This window comes from Ambystoma mexicanum, chromosome 4p (genome assembly GCF_040938575.1).
Source record: "Ambystoma mexicanum isolate Mex_15411 chromosome 4p, UKY_AmexF1_1, whole genome shotgun sequence".
NCBI classification, from domain to species: domain Eukaryota; kingdom Metazoa; phylum Chordata; class Amphibia; order Caudata; family Ambystomatidae; genus Ambystoma; species Ambystoma mexicanum.
The window spans coordinates 1,256,208,063-1,256,235,948 of record NC_090927.1 but is presented as its reverse complement, the minus strand read 5'-3'; the positions used below and the strand labels follow the sequence as shown (position 1 = coordinate 1,256,235,948).

Below are 27,886 nucleotides of genomic sequence, written 5' to 3'. Positions count from 1 at the left end.
CACATTGGTTAAACCACGGGGGTCTCAGCCAAGCAAGACGGGGCACTGGGCTATCTCGCCATAGGTGGCGCTGCCTCTCCTGCACCAGCAGTGTCAGTCGACGCCTGGAACAAAAAAGATGCCTGCGACTCTTGGTGGTGGTTCACTCGGCTCGCGTGCCGATAAAGAACACAGCTAGCTGCGAGAATTAGTGTGAATTGCAGGACACATTGATCAAGCGCACCTTGGGACCCCGGGTTCCTCCCGGGGCTATGCCTATCTGAGGGTTGCTTTTAGTTTCCCCACCTCATGCAGGTTTCGGGAGGGCCGGTGCGCCATGGTGGTGGCGGCAGAAGGCCCTAAAAAAAGCCTGGCGCACCTTCACCCTACCCCGGGACACCTGGCCATACTGCCTGTGGCTCTGTGGTGTCCCATGGCTGCTGGCACGGGATGGCCATGGAGCGCAGGCCTCGCAATCATGTGGGCTTTGGCCGCAAATCGGGACCGTGCACACTCGGCTGGGCCAGACGCACAGGGCGGGGGCAACCCCCTATATGGGCCTGAGGCCAGCTGCTCCAAGCTTTGTGCTACCCGACTATGCCCCTGGAACAGACGTGGCAATCCACTGAATTTAAGCATATTAATAAGCTGAGTAAAAGAAACTTACCCATAGTCCCTCCATGACAGGCAGTGAAGAGAAAGAGCCCAGCGTCAAATCCCCATTCAGCAGCAGGCGTCGGAAATGTGGCGTACAGAAGACCGACTCCCCAGTGTTGCTCAGCGGGGCTCAAGTCCTTCTGATCGAGACTCACCCCATGGACGGTGTTCGGCCGGTAGCTGCCTCTGGCACGCCGTGATCGGGTCTTCTTTGAGTCAGGTTGCTTCGGACTGCAGCCCTAAGCGTGTGGTAAACTCCATCTAAGGCTAAATACGGGCGTGAGACCGACGGCCAACAAGCACTGTAAGGGAAAGTTGAAAAGAACTTTGAAGAGAGAGTTCAAGATGGCATGAAACCGTTGAGAGGTAAACTGGTGGGGTCTGTGCAGTCCACCTGCAGTATTCAACACAGCGTAACAGTGGATGCCCTCGTGGGGCTGCGCCCCAGGCACGCCCAGCCCCCGCGGGATGCATTTCCTCTGTGGCAGTGCACCGCGACCGACTGGGAAGGCCCCAGGGTAGCAGGTGGCTCTCTGCTCCAGCAGATTGTGTTACAGCCCCCTGACAGCAGTTTTGCTGTGTCTGTGAGGCCGAGGGAGATTGACCACCGCCGTGCCCTTCTCTGGCAACCGTTCTGGACCCTCTTTGGGGTCGCCGGGGCAGCTCCTGATGTGACTGTGGTGGACTGCCCTCAGTGCGGCTGACCACAAAGCTCTGCTAAGCGGGGAGGCCCACAAAGGACGCCAGGGGTCTGAGGTGATGTCGGTTACCCACCCAACCTGTCTTGTAACACAACCAAGGAGTCTAACGTGTGCGTGAGTCGGAGGGCCAAACGAAACCCTGTGGTGCAATGAAGGTGAGGGCTGGCAGGTGCCGATTGGGGTGGGATCCTGTCGTGGTGGGCGCACCACCGACCTCTCTCGCCCACTCGGTCAGGGAGGTGGAGCATAAGCGTGTGTGATAGGACCCGAAAGATGGTGAAATAGGCCTGGGCAAGGCAAAGCCAGAGTAAACTCTGATGGAGGTCCGTAGCGTCTTGATGTGCAAATAGGTCATCCGACCTTGGTTTAGGGGCGAAAGATTAATCAAAATATCTAGTAGCTGGTTCCCTCTGAATTTTCCCTCAGGATAGCTGGTGCACAGAACTCCCAGTTTTATCTGGTAAAGCGAATGATTAGATGTCTTGGGGCCGAAATGATCTCAACCTATTCTCAAACTTTAAATGGGCAAGAACCCTGGCTTGCTGGCGTTTAGCCGGACATTGAATGCGAGTGCACAGTGGCCCACTTTTGGTAAGCAGAACTGGCGCTGGGGGATGAACCGAACGCCGGGTTAAGGCGCCCGATGCCGACGCTCATCAGACCCCAGAAAAGGTGTTGGTTGATATAGACAGCAGGGCGGTGGCCATGCAAGTCGGAATCCGCTAAGGAGTGTGTAACAACTCACCTGCTTAATCAACTAGCCCTGAAAATGGATGGCGCTGGAGTGTCTGCCCCATTCCCGGCTGGCGCTGAGAGCCACGGGGGCTAAGCCGCAACGAGTAGGAGGGCCGCTACGGTGTGCACGGAAGCCCGGAGCGAGTGCCCGGGTCGAACCACTACAGGTGGAGTTCTTGGTAGTATTAGCAAATATTCAAACAAGAACTTTGAAGGCCAAAGTGGAGAAGGGTTTCACGTGAACAGCAGTTGAACATGGGTCAGTCGGTCCTAAGAAATGGTTGAGCGCCGTTTGGAAGGGACGGGCGACAACCTCCATTGCGCGCAGTCGATCGAAAGGGAGTCTGGTTCAAATCCCTGAACCTGGAGTGGCGGAGATGGGTGCCCTTGCAGCATCCAGTGAGAAAACGCAAATGATCCCAGAGAAGCTGGTGGGATCTCCAGGGAGAGTTCTGTTGTCTTTGTGAAGGGCTGGGTACCCTGGAATTGGATCATCCCAAGAGAGTGGCCCAAGCCTTGGAAAGCATTGCAGTTCCTGCGGTGTCCGGTGAGCTCTAGCTGGTCCTTGAAAATCCAGGGGAGATGGTGTAAATCTAACGCTGGGCCGTATCCATATCCGCAGCAGTTCTCCAAGGTGAACAGCCTCTGGCATTTTGGAACAATGTAGGTAAGGGAAGTTGGGAAGTCGGATCTGTAACTTTGGGAAGGGCTGGGTCGGTCGGGCTGTGGTGCGAAGCGAGGCTGGTCACGTGCTATGGCTCGTCAAGGCATCTCCGGCCTGGGGGCTGCGCCAACTCTGGATGTGAGCCAGGCCCTTCCTGTGGATAGCCCCTGTGGTGGGTTCGGGGCCAGCGGTCTGCCTCGGCCAACGCCTAGCAGCTGACTTAGAACTGGTGCGGACCAGGGGAATCCGACTGTTAAATGAAAACAAACCACCGCGTAAGGCCCACGGTGGGTGTTGACACGATTTCTGCCCAGTGCTCTGAAAGTCAAAGTGAAGAAATTCAATGAAGCGCAGGTAAACAGCAAGTGTAACTATGACTCTCTTAAGGTAGCCAAATGCCTCGGCATCTAATTAGTAATGCGCATGAATGGATGAACAAGATTCCCACTGTCCCTAGCTACTGGCTAGCGAAACCACAACCAAGGGAACGGGTTAGGCAGAATCAGCAGGGACAGATTACCCAGTTGATATGCACCCTTGTCTGGCGCTGTGAAGGTGGAGGATAAGTGGGAGGCCCTCGGGCCACCAGTGAAATACCACTACTCATCGTTTTTTCAATTACCCGGTGAGAAGGAATCCAAGTGATTTTACTGAAGGCAAAATTATCGCGGCTGAAATATCCGAAAACAAAGTGTTTGAATGACTAAAAGTTCGAACACTTTGTTTTTGGACATTTCAGCCCCGATAATTTGCGAAAACACACACACATACATACAACACACCCATAACACCCCCCCCAAACCCTCAGCACACCCCCACCCACAGCACCAACATAAACAAACCCCACTTACCTTCATCTTCACGCTGGTTCCTACAGCCCCAGTTCCCTTTCACTTCCTTGATCGGGAACCGGTGCTGCAGGGTCTTTTTTTTTTTTTTTTAATTAAACGGACTGCTGCAGGCGGGTCCCCTGCAGCCCCCGCTCACTATAGCATAAAGTATAGTGAGCGGGGGTCACCCCTGCAGCCCCTGTTTTTTTTCAATGCTACCAGCAAAGGATCGAACTTTTGGTGTTCGATCCTTTGCTGGTAGCATTTTTAGAACTTTTGGTCGTTTCAACCTTTTTTTTTTTCGGGTCAATTCGACCTAAACCGTGAGAAGGAGGGGGGCCTGTGGGACTCTAGCTCTGGCTCCAAGTGCCCGGCGCGACCCGCTCCGGGGACAATTGCGGGTAGGGAGTTTGACTGGGGTGGTACACCTGGCAAACCATAACGCAGGTGTCCTAAGGCAAGCTCGGGGAGGACAGAAATTTCCACGGAGCAGAGGGGCAAAATCTTGCCTGATCTCGATTTTCAGTATGAATACAGACCGTGAAAGCAGGGCCTCAGAAGCCTTCTGACTTTTTGGGTTTCAAGCAGGAGCTGTCAGAAAAGTTACCAAAGATATAACTGGCTTGTGGCAGCCAAGTGTTCATAGCAACGTCGCTTTTTGATCCTTCGATGTCGACTCTTCCTGTCATTGTAAAGCAGAATTCACCAAGCGTTGGATTGTTCACCCGCTAATAGGGAACATGAGCTGGGTTTAGACAGTCGTTGTACAGGTTAGTTTTACCCTAGTGATGATGTGTTGTTGCATTAGTAATCCTGCTCAGTAAGAGAGGAACCGCAGGTTCAGACAACTGGTGTATGTGCTTGGCTGAAGAGCCAATGGGGCAAAGATACCATCTGTGGGATGATGACTGAACGCTTCGAAGTCAGAATCCCCCTTAACTGTAACAGTACTGCAGCGCTGTGGAGCCTTGTTGGCTTATGATAGCGGGTCCCTGGGCCGGTGCGTAGAGCTGCTCGCCTCGTGACTCGAGTGTGAACGGAAGGGGGCCACCTCTTTTGCAGGTAGTGCACCGTATGTTCGTGGGGAACATCTGCTAAATCATTCGTAGATACCTGATTCTGGGCCAGGGTTTCCTAAGTAGCAGAGCAGCTACCTTGCTGCAATCTATTGGAAGTCTTCCTCTGAGCAAAGCTTTTGTCAAAAGGCGCTGTGGTGATGCCACAAGGGCTTCCTCCTGCTATGCCGCGGGGTGCACAGGAAACTCCCACCCACCCTGGGTGCACACCCGAGGGGGTGTGCAGGCTGGCTGGTGGGCGCTCTCCTCCCTTCCCGGTCAGCCTAGCAGACCAGGTGGCCCTGGCCCAGCCGGTGACAGGCAGAGTGGCTCGACCCAGCCCTTGAGGCAGAGAAGAAGCTTCGCAGCATAAACCCCAGCACGTGGAGGTGGTAGTGCCTTAAGCTCCAGCCAGCCCCTGGACAGTGGCATCGGGGGTGGCATGGCCTGACGGCCGCCAGGCCATCTTGTCGAGGGGCCGGGCAGTCGGACCAGGTAGCCCCAGTGGTGTCTGGCCCGGCTGACTCCTACATTTGTCTCCAGTTGGGTTCCGTAAGCCCCCACTAGGTAGGAGCTTAATAGTCTATGTGGAAGTAACTTCCTGCAGGGCGACTCAGTGGCGCAGGCGGCACACACCTGCTCCGCACCTACACTGATGCCGGGAAGAGAGTCTGGGCCTTGGTTTGCCAGTGGCGGCTTAGTGCACAGAGGCTGTGCCTTAAGTCCCGGCCCCAGCGACGCTATTTGAGTGCAGATCTTCCACCAAACGCACAGATGGACGTGGGAAACAGAAATTCCGGCCTCTTTTTCCGACTAAAGTTTCAGTGGAGCTAAGGCAAGTGTAAGTAATGGAATAAGCGACCCAGCGGGGTCCCTGTACATCTGCACGGGTAGAGGCTAGTAATAGGCCCGACCAGAGCTCTTAGGCAGCCGTGGTGCCTTCCCCGTCCTCCGGGTATTGTCACCTGTGTGTGACTAAGTCCTAAACGCAATGCTGGTGTCAAGTGGTGCCCCGAGCAGGCTTTCCTCTGTGGGACTAGAACCACTAAGAGTGGGCGGCCCTCAGTTCCATGACATTCATGGGTTAGTCCCAGTGGGAAGTGTCACCCATGTGTGACCAAGTCCGGAAGCCCAGCAGCGGTTGTCGGGAGCCCCGGTGTGGTCACTGTGCCTCCCTGGAGGGAAAAGTTCCCCCGCCTGTGGGCAAGTGTCCTGTAAAATGATTTCAAAGTTGGCCACCCTACTCGTAGAGAGCTATCTGTTCGGGCAATGCTTTCCAATGGGCCCAGACGGGAAGGGCCTTTGGTCCCCACTGGCAAGTGCCCATGGGCAGGGGGTGCCAGTACCCCAACACTGGCGTTCTAGACAGGAGGGCCCTTTAGACCTTTTCCCTCCAGACAGGAACCCTCCCCGGGGGCCGCTGCTTGTCTTGGGGATGGACGACCCACATGCCAGGCAGGTGCCCAAGGCCAGGGGCAGGAACTATGGCTAGGCCGATTTAGAGCTTTTCCCTCTGGACCAGGACCCCGCCGGCGCACCCCAGGACCATCGCTGGGCTCTGGGACAGACCCACGTGGGAGACAGGCGCCCAAGGCCAGGCCACCCCATAGCTCTAGATGCGGACCCCTTTAGAGCTTTTCCCTCTGGGGAGTGATGGGGGGGGGGGCCGCAACTGCAGCAAGGCTTCGGGACGGTGGACACACGTGGGAGACAGGCTCCCACAGCCCACAAACAAAGCATTTACTTAACTGAAAGGAGGTGTGACTTTTATCCGTCCAGCGCAGGACAGAGTACTCCAAAACTGGACCGTCCCGCTGTGTGCGAGCCCAGCCATCCGGTAGTTGGCCATAGAATGAATGCAATGACCAGATGGCCTGGCTGCTCTGGCAGTCTGGATGGGCATAAATTAGACTTTAATTTTTTTGTTCTAGTTGGGTCTATAAGGAGCCTGGATGCTTTTGCAAACAGGTCCCCCCTCTCTCACTCTTGGTACACAGATCACAAGAAAGCTTAGTCACCGAGCTTAGTCGCCTTCCTCCGATTACTATAGACCTGGTGTGATAGATCTGTCTCCGCTCCACTTGGTTCTCGCTGTCCAACACGGGCTCCATGGCGAAAATACTTCCTCTCCACCCCCTGGCCCGAGGTCAGTGCCACCATGCTATGCCCTAGCAGAGACTGGCCTGCTAGAGGCACTTTATCTATCTGTGTCCGCTGATTGGTCCTCTGGTCACACATGCTGTTAATACTTTCTCACAGGTCAGACCCTATCGACCTAAAGCAACGTACCATACTGGAAGCATTGAGGAATTGCACTACACTGTGTGTTGTACAATTTTATCCCCAATGAACCCAAGGAGTACAGTCACACAAACAGTATGTGTACACAAAGCACAGTACCAGTATTTCCCACTGGATACGTGAAAGGGAAAGTGGTAAGTATGATGGTTCAAAACTATCTTCAGTAATATCTCAAATCAGCACTTACGAAAATCAGTCACCAGCTCTCCAAGAATAGTCATACGACTCCAACACATATGGACGTATCACCACGTAAATCCGCAATTGGACAGTACCACTTCAAAATGTACACAGAAGTAACCACAGGAATGCACAAGCTTCTCTATGTACCCTTTACGAACGGGACACTGTAAACAGTTAAAATACGCCACCTGATATCTAACTGTAACCTGAATACAACAATGTCATTTGCAGCATCACAACTACCCAACTCAACCTTCAACAACTACTGTACTACAAACATAGCGTCAAACACTTCCAAAGTATAAGCAGTGACAGTATGCCAACAAGTACGTAACTACCGTCAGAATTCTGCACCAGCACAGAACAATGTCATAATACTTGCAAACCACCAGCAGCAACCAAACGCATAAACAAACAGTGGTACAAAAAGGAAGCAGGTAAACATTTACAAATCACCACCTGCTATACAACGCCACCCATCCAACCAACATGTATAGTCCAGATATCGTACACCATTACATTTCCTCCTACTTCAAGAGTACACATTAAAAGTGCTGTAACCACTCCAAACGTCACTATCAATCATTGTGCACCATAGCAGCAACGAAATTTCAACGTTTTAGAAGAAAATCCAGCATGGATTTTTTTAAATCAATCACAAAGATTATGCAAAGAACAACAGGAACTGTGCTGATTGCACAGTACGCTGGTTCAAAGCATAGTACTTAGGAAGTACTAGTTATGAGGGCCCACAAAATAAAGAAATGTATGCTATGTAGTGGACTGTAAACTAACGAAATACCTGCGCTAACATATTCTGTTTTCGTTTTCCATGGATAATACAGCAACCAGTACCACAACGTGTTACACTCCATAACAGTGCAGGCATTCCTCAATCCAAACAGTAAGTCTACAAGAATGTCTATTATACTTCTCTAAAATATCCACAGTGCAATAAGTGCACTTATTTCTGCTATACACATACCAATACCACCATTCACAATGCACACCTATATTACACTATGCAGCTTGTGCCTACGCCCTACATGCTTCACTACACCCTGTACAATGTAGGGCCTCCAACCATACACTAAACATTGTACACACTGCCCACTATTGCCGCTGCACTGCAGAACTATACATACAAACATCCATCCGCGTACCACTAACCCCACACATAACAGCTACCTACCCCCTTAGCCACTACAGTTGACGTTAGCTGCTATTTCTTCCACGGAATACATAACCTGTTTTCTACGTACACTGGTCACCTAAGCCTATCATAAGTGCACACACTGAATTAACAACACAACAGTAACCTACCCTACAATCTGCACAATCACAACAATACAACTTCATGCATGCATCAATACATCTTACGTAACTGTCATAACTGCTGCAACATTTGGCTCCTTGCTTTCCACTGGCACCGTGTAGGCCATTAGGTCATTTTCATTGTTATGTATACCATTTCCAAGAAACGTATCCAACCCATATTTCACTGCAGCGCATAGATCATAGCTCTCCAGCCATATTGCAACCACTGCCTTACTGCTTAACTTTTTAAACTTCTGTTCCCCTTTTTTATTGTGTTAAGAAAACACCATTTAAAGCCCATAGCCGCCTTACAATGTTTGACAAACGTTCACACTAACTGCTTTCCTTTCCTGAACAGTAGCCCCAAACAAGGTAATGCAGCATGACACCAAACTGCGTACGATGGACCACCCACGTCTTCTGAAGCAGCGAACACAGTCTGACATCACCCACCGTTGCCTCGTAACACACTGCTCATATAACTAGTCCTTACCCACTGTAAAAGCACATTTTATATATTTTTTCATTTGTGCATTCACAGCACCATTTGTACGGCACCATCATATCAACTTGTACGTTGCACTACCTTCACTTTAATGACACTACCAACATTCGTAAATACATGCTACAATGGAAACACGTTGACGGCTGATTCCTTTCTTTTTTTCCTGCATCATCTCCGGAAATTGAAACCTAACATACCTCTCCTTCATCAGTACACACGTTCATTATAAAATAGCCTTGAGGGGGAAGCATGTTTAGCTGCAAGGCAGATATTATATAGAAGTCTAGCATAAAAAAGATACACAACTTACACTGCAGTTCCTCTGTCCATGTGCCCCAAAGGTAGTCTGCAAAGATTGCATACGCCGTACACTGCAATTTCACGGCCACCCAATAGAAACATGGAATTTGCCAAAATTATGTAAGTATACCTTTACATCACATGTGTATTACGATTAACATTTATTAACATGCTCCTCAGTATGCATATTTAAAAGTGTACTCTACCGCTCACTTTCTCTCTGTAAATTACTCGTACCTTTGTGACGGTAGTAAAAAAAACGCTGTCACACTGCCATGTCTCCACCATTCCCAGTAAATTGCAACTGTCATTGTACTTTCTTTTGTTGCCATTCTTCCCCACCCCATTCAAATGCAGACATACAAGGCAAGACGAACATGGAACGCAAGTCGTACACTAAAGCACCACACCTTCTGCGCACTCGTACACTGCTACATTCCCTGTTCTGCCCTTTGTATGCCCTTTCACACAATTACTACGTCTACAAACCCTCAGTGTACTGAACATTATAACGGCTACAGGTGCACGCAGCGGTCAAACCGGCACACAAACATCTACAGCTTACATTTCATTGACACACTTCTTACCAGAGCAGCTTCTCCATTCTCCAGCAATCCGAGGTGACCCCCCCCATTAGGTTTCATGTTGTATTACTTTCTTTGCAGACACACACACACATTGTGCCGTGGGTCCAACTACACTCGCTACCACGGTCAACTTTTGGAAAAAGGAAACAAATGAAAACAGCATCTAGTCCCAAACAGTTCCAAGACATTTTCTTGTGTGCAGCTGTACAATCATAGTCCAAGGCAATGGGTTAACATATGATGCTATGCACTAACACACAGTTCATGGTTCATGGTTCATCAGGCATGGTTCATCAGGCAGGCAGCTATTACTACATTATCCTTCCCGCAAAGTTTTGTCCTGTGCACCCCCAATTAATACCCGCTACTTACATCTACTATTCTTCCTCTTTCTACTCAGATATCTTGCACCTTACTGCGCGTGTTGCACCTTCCAATAGACGAGCCAATCATTGGAAGATTGCTAATGGTAATTTCTTTTCCATTGTTATTATCTTGGCCGACCGATATGGCCCGGTATGTCCATTTGCGGTTCCTGCTATTTGAACCAACCTGCAAACCTTTATTCTGTAAGGCATCCCAGAGGCACCAGATGCTACCTTCTCTACCTTTCAAAAAAAAATATTCTTCCACACGAGCCACCAAGCACCACTGCATACTCATTTCCTTTTCCCACTTTACTTCTGTTCTCGTCTAGCACAGAATTGCACAGACTGCATTGATCACAGGATTTTGTTTGCGAAATAAAAGAGCGGTGAATGCACCAACTGGCCGTTTACATTCTGTGGCAAAATAAAGAACTTCCAACCACTCACTGTATTCTTACTAAAGTATGGAATTTTCTGGAACCGTATACTCTGTGTGCGCATGTCCGCTTTTGCTTTTGTTTATGTTGTTCCTTTCCAGAGCTAGATGCTCACATGACAGAGTGCGCTACGCTTGGCACACACATAAAATAAATACCTTCAGTGCACGCAGTGAGGAACGACTGTCCACAAGTAAAGTCACTGACGCCAGTGACAGCTGCGATGGTGTATGCGGCACACAGGCATAGCTAAAGGAAGCGATGCACACATTCAAATTGCACACACTAAAAGCTCCAACCGCTTCCGTTGCCCATCTCAACAAGTACCCCAAACAAAGGTAACAGTCAGATGGCCTGCCATCCTGTACATGGATGGACTTAACGGCGTTCATTATGTTGTCGGCTGCAAATGTATGTATGTTGGACTGTACATTATCCATACTTTACATGTGTAATGCTTATGAACTTGTGTCATGTCACACTACCTTCGCTCCCAAAATACAGGGTATTATGAGAGGTATACCACACTGTACATTAATTGTGGTATCTCAGTCCGTGAATGACAACAAGGCCAATGACATCCACCATATTCAAGTGCAGTCACTTCACACCACCTCTACTGGTGTGCCAACTGCAGAATTTCCTCCACAACCATGCTGTGGCAGTGAGCACCTACAGAAGACATACATATTTTCAACCTTGTACGCTGGAGTTACATATCAGTATAACACCTAACCCAAAGAAGGCAACATTCTGAAACCTACTTCAGAACAATGTCCACATTGTTACGTCAAAGGCCCATAGCCATCCATAAACGGCAGTAGGCGCTTGCCACTCCCAACACAACATGGTACACCAATTACAAAAATCCCTATATCATCTGCAATACACTCCCCGTCCCCAATAGCCTCTGAAGGTTGTCGCCTGCACACCTACCCCCACAACGCTTTATATGTTACTATCTGCGTACATGGGCCATGTCACAAATGTTACGCAGTAAAACCATCCTTTCATGTCCCACTTTCTTACTACACTCCCTGAAGCGGGGCTGTGTTCACGGCCACACCACTCCTAAAGCAAATGGTGTCTTCTCTGCTGTCCGGTCATTTGGTCGACAGAAAATTGGTGGACACAATTTGGTCGAAAGACAAATGGTCGAATTAATTTTTTTATTTTTATATATATTTTTCAGGTTTTCGTTTAGGAAAAAAAGAGTTTTTAAGCAAAAAAAGGGGGTTGGGGCCCCTCCCCCCCCCAAAAAAAAAGTGAAACTACCCAAAAAAGAAAATTCGACCATTTGTCTTTCGACCAAATTGTGTCGACCAGTTGTCCTGTCGACTTTTTTTTTTTTCGACCAAATGACCGGTAACCGTCTTCTCTCACCAATGCTCCTTCACGAACTACACCATGTCCTTCACAGTGATTCTGCAAAGGCACAGACCTTAGGACACTTCCATATTTGCAAGTGTATTGTATGGCACACAGTATGCTTATAATAGCTTATGCAAATGACCTAAGGCAAATTGAAAGTACTCTTTGTACATAAGTCTGCAATCCACATACCAATATCACAGTACTCCCATACACAGCAGCATTGTGTTGCCGGTTTGTTAGCAAAAGCCTACTCCTTCGCCACACCCACTGCAAAGCAGTAGACCCAGGCATGGAAACATGTAACTTCTTATCTACTTCCAACCACTGCCCACCCTGTTATGTCCAAGGGGCCCAGCCATGCACACACGCCAGTATGGGTTTTGCAGGCACAGCATGTCACTCTGACTGCAAATACCCTCATATTATCTCCAATCCGCTCCCCATCCGCAATGCATTCTACCTGGACTCAATGCACTCTTTGTACGTATGTGTAAAATTCACACACCATTATCACAGTCGTCCCATACATGCCTACATTGTGTTTCAGGTGTTGTGCCGAACACCTACGCTACTATTTGTACATATGTGTACAATCCACATACCAATATCACAGTACTCCCATACAGGGCAGCATTTCGTTCCGGTTTTGTTTCCAAGCCTAATCCTTCGTCACACCCACTGCAAAGCAATGGAGCCATTCTGGAAACATGTGACCACTTATCTTTTCTGTCCACAAGTACATATCGGTACAGTAATGAACCCAATCAAGGCAACTTTCTGTTACATACTTCCAACTAGTGCCCACACTGTTACGGCCAAGGGCCGTAGCCATGCACACAGGCAGTAGGGCCTTTGCAGGCACAACACAACATAGTACACTGACTGCAAATATCCTCATATTATATCCAATGCCCTCCCCATCCCCTATACAGTCTGCCTACACTGACCAACATATGATAGTCACCTGTGCACCTAACCACCAATGCAGTGTATGTCAGTAGCTGTGGGAACTGTCCATATCGCAACAGTGCGCTGCCACACAATCCTTCCATTTCTCCATGTCCTCATTGCCTCCCTTGCAGCAATGGTGTGACCAAACTCAGCCGCATACCTAACCTTTAAGTGCCTTGCTGCTCTCCCATGCATGGAGGCATTACATTGCGGGGGTGGTGGCCAAGCCATAGGCTCTTTCTACATGCCATGCACATGCAGTAAAAAGGCTACGTCTTACCCACAACCCCTGCAAGCCAAGTCAGACAAGCATGGGAACAATTCCCCACAAACCCACTGCCGTTAAAAAAACGCAAACACACTAAGTCAACATAACCACTGGCAGCCTTAGCCTACAGCACAAAACATTGCCAATATCTTCGCTTCGCCCTCTTTCACCCAGCCGATCCTGCAAACCATGTTTTCCAACGCTTTTCGGCACGCCACTATCCACCGATACACCATGGCAGCGTTTTCCAAAACCTTTGATGCACAGCACGCTTCCCTCCAGCCAACCAACAGCCATGTCCACTGTTCGCCGCCAGCACGACGTACCGCAAGCCAATGACACTTCGGTCCGCAGAGTGATCAACGAAATGGGTCCACGAAGCGGACCCAGATATCACACATTTTTGGGACGTAGATTTCAGTATTTTGCCAAACAATTACTGGTTGGATTTCCACGCACATTTTCTGACCTTAGCCCCCGCTCCTGCTGTAGCCATGCGCAAAGTTTTTCCCCATTCAGTCTATGGAAAAAACAATTTGGGACCCCCTGTAACTTTGACCCCCCCCTGCATGAAACCCCACCCACTTGTTGAAGAAATTCAGAGCCGGCCATATACGTTTTTTGCAAAGTTTGGTGAGGATTCGTCCAGGGGGAGCGAAGTTATAAGCCGCCGAAAAAGTACTCTTCCTATGAGTTTAGCAACTTAACCATAACTACACGCCCGCCACCGCAGGCCGTGTAATATATATATGTTCACTGAAAAAACTTTGTTAAAGGAAGCTTATGGTTACAAGTAAAACCGAAACCCCCCAGAAATGCACAAAGGTAAGTTAAGCCACCGTAACTTGTGTCACCACTGTGCACTGCTAAGACTAACACCCAGGACATGAAAGATGACATCACAAATGTCATTACTGACATCACATATCTGGGCTAGTCTTTTGTTTTTACTGACAATTTCAAAATTTAAAAAGTGCTACATATCTATAAATTAACCTTTCTATATGTTCTTAAAATACTTTCTTTAGAGTTTAATCTGAGTTCATATTGCGCATACATTGCAATAAGCAGGTCTCAAACACACAATTTGTGTACATGATGCTAACTCTGTTATTGTCATTTTTTGGTGCTGCTGTTTGTTTCTTCCTTTGTGCCTCTAATTTGTATGCATTGTGCATTTCTATATGTATTTTTCAACTAACATAAGTGTGTGGTAAGTTTTCAATATTTAACTATTTATTCCATGTTTAACATTACTCAATTCTCTCATAAGGTAGCATTGATTATTTTAATATCAGAAATTACCAGATTAAAAATGGTGTACTTCTATGGTGCGTGCTGCAACCCTTGCCTATATGTATGCTTGATTAGGTTCCTCTACTAACAACAAGAACACTAGAGTATAATAATTTGTTTACATGAGAACATTCTTGAATACATTAAGTAGTTAATGCTAGTTCTCCCAATCACCCCTAGCATCTTGTTTCCAACATTATAAACTCAACCCCTTGTAGGGACTGTTTATGAAAATTAATTTAATATGTGATGTCATCAGTGACATTTGTGATGTCATGTTAATCTTAGCAGTGCACTGTGGTGGAGCGAGTTATGGTTGCCTAGCTTACCATAACTGGCGAATTTCTGGAGTTTTTCGGTTTTACTTGAAACCATAACGTCCATTTTAACAAAGTTTCTTTCAGTGAATTTCATGGGTTTTTACCAGTGCTTGCTAATTTCCTACAACTTACTAATATCATACTTACCCCAATATAGCAACATTGTTGTCCAATTTACAAAGTTTCACTTTAAAACTGCCATTTCCCACCTTTTAGCATCATTTCTAACACTTCTATACACTTTGTGCACATTTTTCCACTGTTTTTGTGTTCATCGACATTCACAAATGTCTGGCGTCATTGCAGACTTTTTGGACAGTGTCACGTGACCACGCGCTTGCGTGTGGCATGATGATGTGTCCGCAAATGTGTCCGCACTTCACGAACGAGTCCGTGCTTTGCGAACAGTTAGGAACTGCATTTTCAGCTGATCTAGGAACTTTGAAGTTCAAAATTTACCCCTGCACAGCTCCTACATCTATTGTTACTCATTAGCCATTAACAATCTAGCACAGAGCACATACTTGGAAGACTATTATCAAAACTATTTATCTTAAAATCGCATTGCCATCTCCCCTTTCCAAGAGCCACCATCACCAGCTGGAGGACCTACACAACAAAAAAAGCACAGTACTTCAAAAACACAATGAAGAGGACCAAGAATATAGTAGAAGAAGTGCCTACCTCTAGCACCCAGAGAGAATCATGGGTGTGGCAGTACTTTGCCACTATTGGGCATGTACCAAAGGCTAAAGCTACCAAAGTGAAATGCATTGAGTCAGTCGCAGACTACCTGGACAGTACTCTTACGGGACCACCGCCATGCGCCTTGACACCAAATTCAACCAGTGCAATGCTCTCAGAAAGGCTGTTCCTTTCTTAGCAAGTAGTAGGCTGTTTCCTCCACCTCATCTTCCTCAACCAATACTGTAACCACACAGCCTACCTCTGTGGGACACAAAATCCCACCAGCTACCTTGCAAGCGATAAAAGAGGCTGTTGATCCATATCATTTGAAGACAACAGTCTTTATATACTGCAATGCAGCACACTGCCGGGGGGGACAATTTCAAAGTGCTTTTGAAGCTGTAAACCAGGAGCATGAGAAACACTGCCCCCTACCTTAGATGTAATGCACACCTAACATTTTCCCCTGTCCACCTGCCCCTCCATATTTGTGGTTGGTGCCGCTTCCCTCATTTGCCGCCCCACCTTACTTTCTGACCTCTCCTGCAAACAAAACAAATAACATAAAAAAATCACCAAAAAAAGGTTCCTATAGGAACCTCCTTACAGTTAAAAAATAAAACTTAAAAAAATCATCTTATTGACTCCATCTACTTTACATTTTTCAGTAAAGTAGTTAGGTTCAATAAGTTTCTCCAACATTTCCATTAGCATTTTGTGTTTGGGCTTTTTAAGGCCATATCCCAACCCATCCTCATCACCCCTAACCTCCACAGAGATTGTTTCATTAGTTTGACAAGTGCAATGCTTTTTTAATATGTTTTCACTGCTGTGTTTGCGGACAACGGCGACTGTCCATGAATCCAACATGGCTAGTGTTTCCAAAAATCTGTCGCACCTCAGGCTTTTCACTATCCAATCAGCGGGTGCGTCCTATGTCCGCGGACATCACACCAGCGTCTGGGCCAATCGGAGGCCTGTCTGCGACCAAACAGGGAAGTAGTCCATGAACTGAACCAGATATCATAATTGCACCAAATTTACAACAACACGCTTTCGGGACCAAGCCGCCACTCCTGCCGCACATTTGGTGAAAATCCGTCCAGCAGTTTGGGCTGTAGGCGTGAGCAAAATTTTTTTTCCATTGCGTCTATGGGGAAAAACCACACATTTTCCAGGCCCCCCCTTGTACTTTGCCCACCCCCCTCCACGAAACCTCACCAAACTTTGCAGAATCAATCTGACAGGGCGATATATATGCGATATATATTTTTTTGCAACGTTTCATGAGGATTCGTCCGGGGGGCAAGTTATAAGCCTCCCAAAAAGTGCTCTTCCTATGGGTAGAGCAACTTAAACATAACTACACGGCCGCTACCACAGGCCATGTAATATATTCAAGGAAACATCTTTAGTTGCAGGGACGTTAAGGTGAGAGCTTAACGCCACAAAACCCATGAAATTCAGCTAACGCCACCTTAACTTTGCACCCCCTTTTGCGCAGCCTACAACCACGATGACATCCCTAATTATATGTTGTATGAGGACACTGATGACATTGCAAATCACATCACAGATGACAACACTAATTACATTCTATATAACTGATTACATCAATAATGGAATTAGACATAACATAATTTATAAGTTAGCTCATGAAAACTTTGATTACCTTCATAACAATGTAGGCCATGGACTTGGCCATGACAAAGGCTGTGGACACTGAGCCAGCGCCAAAGGCCATAGCTAGTGGTTAGTTAGTGTTCAGAAATACCAATGTGCACGGTTAAAAGCCATGCCTAGTCGCCCATCACTGTTTTTAAATATACAGTGAGCAATGTTGAAAGCTGTAGTCAGTGGCCAATGGCTAAAAGCCATAGCTAGTGTCTGTTAATATGTTAAGAATATACAGTTGACACAGCCAAAGGCTGTGGCCACTGGCTAGTATTGTGTTGAAGATGGTGGCTGGTTAGTGTTGTATAATGCGCAGTGGGTATGGCCGAAGGCCATTGCTTATTGCATTTTATTATTTTAAAATATACAGCGGACATAGTCATAAAATGTACAAACAGGTCAAAGGCCATGGCTAGTGGCCCATTTGTATGTTAGAATATATAGTGGGCACAGCCAAAGATTATGGCCGCAGGCCAGTATTATGTTAAAGCCCTTGGCTAATGCCTGATCAGTGTATATAATATACAGTGGACACGGTTGAAAGGTGTATCCACTGGTAAAGACCAATATCTATGGTTGGTAGCTTGTTAGTGTTTTAAAATATTCAGTGCACATCGGTGAAGGTTGTGACCACTGTCAAATATATTTGGCCATGCATACTGACCATGGCTGAAGGCAATGCTTAATGCCAGTGACTGTTGTAGTGTAATTAGTGATGTCAGTTTTGTCATCATTGTGGTCATAGGCTGCGCAACAGGGGGCGCAAAGTTAATGATATGAAATTTTATTTGTATCGCGCTCATACACAAGTGTTTCAGAGCGCAACAAGGCAAGGGAGGGGAAACATGGGGGAACACAACAATAATCTTACTAGGCCCAGTGACATTGAGAACGCGCAAGTGCATGGGAAAGGGAAAGGGGAAAAGTGCGTGGAAGGGGGAGAGTGGAAAGTGCAGATCAGAGGAGAACAGATAAATAATAATAAATAAAATAAATAGATAATAGAGGCAATTAACAGAGGTAGTGCAGTCAGCAGGTGGCAAGTGCTGTGTTTACAGCTGCAGACTGGGTAAGTTTGATAAGGGCAGAAAAGGAAGAAAAAAATGGGGGTTGGGCATGGGGGACTGAATGGGTACAGATACAGTCCCCAGTGCACGGGGTAGCCAGGAGGCTTTAGCTGAATTTCATGGGTTTTGTTACATTAAGTTCTTACCTTAATGTCCCTGCAACTAGAGTGTTTTCCTTCAATTTCAAAGGTTTTGTAACAATGTATTACTCACCTTAACATCCCTACAACAGAACTTTTTTCCATGAATATATATATATTAATAAAAAAGGTTTTATAGCCGCACTGACCAAAGATGCATGAAATAAGCCAATAGGACGTCGACATCCTTCAATGTGGCTACACATCTTCGCGCCTAATCCGCCAGCCAATCATTTCAATACAATCACCCGTTGCAATTTATTGACCCGTGTACGCCCATGCCATTTGATGTAAACGTGTGTACAAAATGAGCCAATAGGATGTCTACCTCCTTTAATGCGACTACGCAACTTTGCGCAAGATGCACCAGCCAATGGAATCACGTGCTGCGCTCCGTGCCTATTTGTGACTTTTATGCGCATGAACAAACTATCTTATCACACGTTGCGATGTATTGACGCAGGTATCCCCACGCCATTTGACGATATCCACGTGTAAGATACTGTCCAATTAGCCGGTGCAGCAGTCTGTAGCCAAGAATAATCACCACACCACAAAAAAGTTTACATTCATTATTGCTTTCTGTACTTGTTAGTGACAGGGGTTCTGAGTAACTGCAAGCACTTTTGGCATTTTACCCCTTACATTCTTCATCCTTTTCATCCTGTTTTCCCCTAATCCTATTTTCCATTGTCTTGTGATCTGTTCAGTTTGTCTATTTTTAATTTTACTTTTTTTTTCATTTTTTCAAAAACGTTTCTGTTTTTTGAGGCATTGTCTTTTTCGTGTTGTAATTTTTATTATTTTACATTTTCCTCTGTCTTTGGACATTCCAACATGTCCAACCATGACAGTAAAAGCACTGATGATGACGTTATTGTTTGGGTTCCAAATCCATCGCCACCGAGGAAGAAGGCATCAGGAATGAAAACCACTGTCATGACTATGCTATTCTTAAATCGAGAGGCTAATCGTTTATTGCCCGTTTCTTTGGGGAATATTGTTTTATCAATAGCACGCACACACTCCTCACATTTAGCTGGTGCAGAGTGGCCTTCATTTATTTCAATGTCCCGTAGATTAGCTGAATCAGCGGGGCAGAATTCACCAAACACAGACGGTAGAATTGTTATGGCTGATTCAAGTTTAGTTGAAGACCATTTGATGCTCGTCATGGCATTGGTAAGTGAGACGGTCCCTGCTGTTTGAGTTGCTGGACTGCCCTTGTGGGCTGGACATAGACTGATATGCAAATGGATATTCCTCCTTTCTGAAAAGTACAGTTAGCAAAAAGCATTGGCTTCACACTCTCAAAGTGGGTAAAAACCACTGAACGGGTTATCATGCCATCTTCTTTCTAGAGAGGGGCGCCTGCTACCTTTTTTTGTATTGTTTAACCGTTTGTATTTGTTCTATGTCAAGACTCCATAATAGCGGACGGTGATCACTTTCATGACGTTATATTATGACCAGATCAGTTACCAGTGATGGATTGTTGGCAGCAAAAACATCGATGATGCTGGAAATGGTGGCGGAGTCCCTTTTATATTGTGGTGGCCTGTCAGAAGGAAGTGCTCCGTTCATCATTGTAAACCCTCTTGAATATAACAAAGTTGCCCAGTTGATTCCGCGGGAGCAAGTGTGATGAACCCTAAATCTTTCTACTGGTCCAGAATCAGATGGTGCATTGGACATCTCCTCTTGATTGTCATAACTCGGTATGCGAGAGTTAAAATCGCCAGACATGATGATAGGAACATTGATGCCATCAGCTTCAAGCCAATCTTCCATTCCTTTAAGAATAGCCACATGGGGTGCAGTGTAAGGAGGATCATATAGTGTCCTTTTTCCTACCAAGATATTCAGTGACAGGCTTGGGACTTGTATATGCATATGAGGTTGTTTTATACCAATTAACAGTCCACCTTTTGGTCTCCCCATTTTACCTTTGATGGCCAATTTTCAGACGATAGTTCAGCCATCCATGTCTCCTGTAATGTAAGTATATTAAATCTGTCTATGTGGTCAAACAAACGGTCTTGATCGTATGGATGAGTGTGGCCTCTAGTGTTCCAGCTTCGAACAAGGAATATATTGTTAGAGGCATTGCTGGTGTCGCTTTTCTATCAGACCAGTTAGCCATTCCCAGTGATCTTCATCGTTGCAATGACCTTGGGCCGCACCTCCCAATCAGCTTGATATAGATTATTTGCATCTCTTGGGGGCAGAGGCTTGGTGGTCCGATAAAGAGGACTGATGTTCATCCTGTGGTGTCAGTTCTCTGCCGTCATGGGCAGTCAGGCCTGGGGCTCTTTTAGAGAGTAGTGAAGTAACTTCATAACCAGCATGAAAGGAGAGCTGAGAATATTCCATTACCTAGTCCACCATCCCATCAGGGAAAAAGTGAACAATTGAAGTTACATCTTAAGCATCTTTGCGCTGGTTCACAATTTTGATGTCGTCTGGACAGATAATTTGCAGGGGTATTATTGATTGGAATAGCACCATGACCTGCGTCCGATTCAGGTAGTCGTGTCAATCTTTCCAAAAAAGTATTAATTTGCAGTGCTTTTTCTATGTGCTCGTGCTGCAAACGATCTAGTGTCCTGATTATACTCTCCTGGTTTGGACCGTGTAACTTTGTTGCCAAAGCATTCTCTTCTTGGGGTCTGAAATCTCTATGGCACATTCAGTTATTGCAGCAAATGTCACAGTTAGTGGTGGAGGGCCTTCTTTTGGACCTTTATGCATTTCGTCATTTGTTGCTATTGTTGGCTCAGGTGTATTAAACAAATGTTTTAGATTGTAGACTGGTACATTGTTATTGGACCAGTTTACCCCATTTGCTGGGCCCAGCTTTTGTTGGTTTTTCCGGGTAACTCTTTTCTTCTTACCCAGCGCTTCTCTGATGGTGGGTTATTGGGTTTTATACAAGGAGACAAATTTAGTGGTCTAAGGCTGTGTCTTAGTTATTTCTTCAGTATCATACATCTGGGTGTTATTTAAGCTGGTAATGCAAAAAGATGTTTGTTCTGCACAATTAGAGATTGTTTTCATTATTTGTTTCTCTTCTTTACTAGGCATCATGACTTCTTGGTTTAAACTGCAAACTTCTTCATCAGCCACTGGTATATTCTGTGTAGCCGAGTCTTCCAGGTTTACATGCCCCAAGACCGTACTAGTGGGGGGCAAGCGTCTAATTGCTGGTTCATTAATCAACAGGCTTTTGTTCCGTTTATTTAATCCATGAAAGACAGAGAGCACCCCACTTAATTCAGCTCCAGTGACTGGATCAGATAAAACTGTGGGGGTTGGTTTTTGGTTATTGCCGTATTGCTTGGCTTGGCAGGTGACTTGTCTTTTTTCCCCGTGTATGGCGAACTGCTGGCACACTTGGCACCAAAGGTTCAACCAAGACAGCCGTGGTAGTAGCAGGAGTATCCTGAGGTGATAACGGGTGCAGGGGTAAATGTAAAGTCTGCAGTTGGTTTACATTGGCCCCTATCTCTGTTAACTGCAATACTTGCGTCGATGTAGCAATTCCAGGGACTTTACTGCTTGTGCTAGAGCAGTGTATTTTAGCTCCTGTGTTGTTGAATGAGATAAGATGTCTTCGGTGTTGGAGAGTAGAATTGTGAGCAGGTTCTCAAGAGCATCAAACATGGCAGCAGAATTAAAGCTGCTAGTGCTAGGTGTGCCACGTTGTTTGGCTCATCAATGACACCAAGATTAGGCGAAACAATGAGGAATCCATCTTGGTGTAGCCCAGGTTTGCAAGATAATGCTGGGAATGGATCGCTCATATTGATTGATAAATTCAAGTCTTGCACAGCCGTAGTGAGATGAATCTCCGCATAACTCTCCACTTTACTGGTAGTAACAGCCCTTACCAGCAAAGGACATGGTTTTATATCAGCTTCCCGAGGCACATCAGTGGGGGTGTCAGAGTGGGGTAAGGGATAGATACCCACATCTTTTATCTCATAGTCAGCGCAGCTTTCCCAAGTGTCAATGTTAGTGGACACACCTGGTTTGACACCCTGTACGACATCAGCATGTAGGGTGTTTAGATTCAGTTGGGGATCAGTGGACCCTAGTAGTGCCACAGTTACATTTTCAATTAATTTAGTTCCCAGGCAAGGGACCATGTTATTCACCAAATTAGGTTTGGCATATTACTTTCCCAAGAACCCCATTTGCTGTACTCTTGAAATCTCCGATTAATACTCGTCATTTAAGTTACGGGACATTATGTTGGGTCAATAAAGTCCTTTTGGTGGCGAACCGGCAAATTCTACGTCTCTGGAAAACAAGGAAGGAGCCATGCATTCAGGAATGGCTAGTGCAGGTACAACTTCTTTCGTGATTTGGTAAAAAATTAAGTTTGATGCTGTACATAGAGAAGACTTATATAAAGAACAATGGAGTGTATTCAATGACTTCTACGCATGATCTTTGTCTGAGCAGTCACTAGATAGGTTTAAAGTCCAAGTTCGGGTATTGATTCGAGTGGGGTGTTAGATGTCTGTCTATGTCTTGTCTAAGTCTCTTATGTGTTAAGTTTATCATTTTATTTGCTTATATTGCTCTTATGTCATTTTGTAGTTAGTCAGAATATATCAGGTTGAATTTTGTTACCTTACAACTATTTCTGTTTTATCTGTATCTGTTTACTTTGGATTCTTATAGTCTATTAATATGCTGTATGCTGATCACTATGTTATGAAAAAAAAGTAAACTGTCCCTTTATTTTGATATGTTGTAAATATTGAAAATTAAAATAAAGTTTAAAAAAAAATGCATAAAATAAATTAACAGTCAGAGTAAGCTTTCTTCAGAAGGGGGCACTATAATAGTAACACACAAATACACTCCAAAATCCACACTCTTAATATTTCTAAATCAGTAAGTACCCTTTTGGAATGGCACACAGACACTACCTACACCCTGAGGCGACTTTAGTAACTAGGACACTGTGGACATTAATATGCCACTGTTTGCATTTAGAATCAGAGTTAAGAGTTTGGTAAAGAAAAAAGGTTATTAGAACAGAACAAGAGATCACGCAAATGTTAGTTAACCCCTTCGTGGAAGGAGGATAAAACACAATGTCAGAGGGCAGAAGAGTCATTCACGGAGCCAGGCTAGGCCAAAGTCAATTGGGCAAAAGTCTAGGTGAGATGAAGCACTTCTTGCAGTGCACAATGTTTTTGAAGTCTTTGTAGAAAAGAATTCAAAGTACGACCACAAGCTGTGAGATAAAGAAGCTATCAGCAACTCTACAGAGCAACCACAATAGGTCTCGCCAACAAAGAACAAGTGCAGTTACACAACAAGAGGTAAGTTCTGTTAGACTCTACAGTACCTTTAGGTTGAAGAAAAAGGGCAGCAGATGCCTTCAGTGCCTGTGCAGCTCTGCAGATCCTGGTGTTCCTGGGCCTCAGTCGTGGGGACAAGAGGGAGGACGTCTGGGGAATCCTGCACTGCAATGGGACAGTCACGACCACAACCGGCAATCTACAAGTGGCACTTCAGTGTTTCAGCTCCTCGTGTCTACCGCAAATAGCAACACTGCGGTTCCTGGCTGTCGAGATGGGCTTTCCTTGCGTCTGGGGTCCCGCACTCTGTTGAGGGGGCTCAGGCTTGGTCAGTTCTGCTTCCTGGGAGTCCGGAGGATCTTCCTGGAGCTCTTGGCAGGCTTAAAAGCAACGCACACAAACTGGTGTTCCTCTCCCTGGCTATCCGGTTCCAGCAGCAACTGCAGTGGATACTCCACCAGCTTTGAGAGGATGTCCAGGTGGCTTACTGGAGTTGATTGGTCCCACCAACTCAAGGGAGAAGTTGTCCTTACAGGGGCTTCTTTGTCGATACAAAATTATAGTTTCAGCACAGCAGCAGGGCTTCACCGGGCAAACCAACAGTCCAGGAGGTGCAGCAGGCGTCTTGTTCAAGTTCTTCTTCGGATTCCTTCGTCCAGTGGTCGACACTGCCTTCCAAGCCAAAAAGCCTTGCCTTTTATGCAGGTTTCTCCCATTCATTCCAGCCGAGCTGTCAGTCACTCAGCAGGGTGGCTGTCGTTGCCAGACAGCCAGCCGGCCAATCACTTAAGAGTGCATTCCTGTCTCCTAGAAGACTACGCACAGGGAGTTTCGGGAACCTCCCTCTCTTCCTGCCCCCGTCAGACACCCTGGAGCCAGAGGCGGCCTTCACTCGTGAATCCCGCCAAAGGCAAAACAAGCAAAGGAACCAAACCTGGTTTGGGGTGCAGATTAAATCTCAAGAAGGACCTTTCCACAAAGAAATGGTGACAAAAGAAGACCGGGGCCATATTGACAAAAATGGCACCCATGGGTGCTTTACCGTGGCTGCAAACGCAGCCCACAATAAAATCCCATAATGGTAGTAAAAAGTAAACCACTGGCACCAGCCATTCAGTGAGGAAAGGGTAACAGAAAAAAGTTACATGAGAAGCTAGACAAAGGGGATACTAAGTAACCCCTCCAGCACCCTATTGTAAGATAGTGTGGGCTGGGTCTAGAAAGTTACAAATGTAAGTAAAGTCAATTTCACTTTACTGCTCTGGGAAACAGTAGCTTATCCCAGAGAAGGTATTTAAACATTTGGGAAATCTTAAAGACTTCCCTGTGCCACTGCACTGAAGGTGCTGTGTGACACAATGTAAAAGATGATGTCTAAGGAGTTTGTCAGACTCCACAACCAAAAAGAAACCCAGTGATCAAAATCACGTTAAAATACATGAGAGAGTGGGAAAACAGGGTCTCACTCTCTCCAGGTTAAAAAAATCAAGTCCTCAAAATCCAGCAAAGTTTCTGGGGGTCTCTAAGGTAGAGGGGATTAGCACATTTCTGAGAATTCTCCCAAACAGTGCGCTATGGCCGTCAGGTGTCGTCTGTCAAATAGCCGCAGGGGGCATGCACTTGGGGTTCCAAACAACCCCAGTCGCCTTGGGATTCACTAAGGACACCGATACTGACCTCACTGGAATCCGGAGGCTTCAGCCTGCATTGCATGTACAGCCCAACGCTTGGTCCGGCAGAGAGTTTTTGGGTGGAAAAGTTTTCAGGATTTACAGCTTTTCGGGGTGATCCCCCACCACGGTTGAAAGCACCCACTTGTCTGAGGTGATTCCCTCCCATACGTGGGTGAAGTGCGTTATGCATCCTACTGGAGTTGCATACGAGGGAACCTGTAGCAAGTTTTCATTGTTGAGGGGGCGAGGGCTGATCCGCCCTTGGAAGAGGAGGATCTGCCGCAAGATCTTCTCTGACCTCTCTGGAAACCTTGTGAGGACTGGCCCTGCTGTGAGCCCCAGGATGAACTCTGACCCTGGCTGTACCAAGACCATCTGTGAATTTTGTCCCCTGAAGCAACAAAAACTATAGCCTCCTCTCTGCCCGGAGGGATTATTGGTAAGCTGGCCCAGTGACTTTAAGGTTTTGTATTCTTCCTTAGCACTTTTGAGGGCATCTTCTACTGCCTTGCCGAACAAGACATTAGGCTCTATCGGCATTTTGAGAAGAGTCGCCTGTGTCAAGTTTAAAACCAGACTGGCGTATCCATGCGTGGCGTTTCAGAATTTTGCCTTCAGCAGCTATACTACCCGCATTATCAGCTGCATCTAGGTTATTTTTCAGAATGCAGTTAGCAACAGCTTTCCCTTCTGACACGGCAAGGGAAAGTTGGGATTGAAGGGGCTCTGGGGCTGAGGCCATTAATTTGGCTACCTCGTTCAATTTGTGGCAGTTATAACTGGCCAGCAAGGTGGTATTATTGGCAATCCTAGCCTGGTAGGCTGAGACATTCCTGCTGAAAGTATAGATCTTTTTATTTTTCTTGTCAGGTGGTGCCTCAGACGAGGCTAGAGGTGTCCCCGCTCTTTCTTGTGGTGGTAACAACGAATGAGTCTAGCTTTAACTGACCCCTGATGTTAAGTGGTGTGAGGGAGCTGGACGGAAGACCTTTTCAATATGCGGGTTTACAGCCAGTGTTAAGTTTGGGGTTACCAAAGAGGGTTGTATTCACCTCTGTACCGACTGGAGGACTGGGTTGCGGATTCTATGTCTCCCAAGATGTTGTCGAATTTACAGCTGCCTTTAGGAGCATATCATTATACTGGATCTGGTTGTCGACCAGTGAGTCTGCCACTGGTGGGTCTGTATGATCCGGCGACTGTACGACGTAAACGTCTTCATCATCATCATAGAATTGGTCTACTTCCCCCGTGTCCCCAGGTCCTCAGTGTCCGAGTGTGCTCCAGTGTTCTTGTGCATTCAAGTATGAAAACTGTTTGGTTTGGTCTTAACCTGGGGTCACTACATTCCAGGTACATTACCTATTTGAATCGCTTGTGTACAATTGGGTTTCCAAGCTTCTATATTGGAGCGACCTCTTTGAGATTCCCGTCGACGGCTTTCCTCGTGGGCGCCCACCAGGAAAGCCCTAAATTTTAAAATCAATTTAAGCGAAAGCTATTCAGCTTGTATCCGGTGCAGATTAGGAAAGCGATCTACAGAGGTCATCTCAATTAAGCCCTGATACTTTTTCAGTTAGAAATACTGAACCTTTTCTTTTGTATGTTGAGTTAGAGTGAACAATCTGTTATTTGTGGTTTTGTTTAATCAAACCTCATAAAACATTTCATTGAAATGTGCATTCAATACAGAATGTGACACCAAAATACAACCACTTTGAGGCATAAACTACTGTCAATTCAAGAGCTTCTATGGGTATGGCGCTGGAACTGATCTTGAGGTGGAAGAGAAACCAATATAAGGAACTAAGGATCTAAGGCAAGAAAGTGGCTAGGACAGAGCATGGACTTGTGATTAGAGTCCAGGGACTAGAAAGAGGGATAGGGACTTCAGAATTACTGATGAGAACATACTGTTCAGGAGTAAAACAAAGTTACCCGGGGTAACTATTTTTGTGAATTGTAAAGACCTCTCCATGGTTAAATCAGATTTACTGAATGCAATTTCTTTGCAAATCATCCTCCTTAATCACAGACAAAGAAGTTTATCACAGTGGCAATTTCGTAATTAATATTCTTATTCATTAATATCATCGAGGGACATGCCAACGTAATGACTATACAGTGGTATCTTTCTCCATGACTTGTAGTGTTTGTAAATAGATTGCTTTACATTTGTACTTCATAACATTCTTCATGGCAGATGTCCAGACTGCATACAAGCATTAAAGGTGCACAGTGTTAGTCTAAGATGAAGCTTCATCGTTACCACATCTGGGGCAGAATCCTACAGACTGCTTATTATAACAAAAAATAGATATTCTACCTACCAGAGCTGAGCCTTCTTCCTCCACTTCCATATAAAAAAAGAAACAAATACGAGATTTAATAATATATTTTTGTTCAAGGGAGAAAATGCACTTTGTTCTGCTAATCATGACCATCACCCGAAAAAGCCGTTACATCACGTGCCCGCTATTCTTGTATGGCCTAACTGTC

General features: G+C 46.1%; 1 pseudogene; it reads left to right on the top strand.

Annotated features, from left to right (window-relative positions):
- Positions 1-577: 577 nt before the first annotated feature.
- On the top strand, positions 578-4,765 carry LOC138460510 (28S ribosomal RNA; annotated as a pseudogene).
- Positions 4,766-27,886: the final 23,121 nt, after the last annotated feature.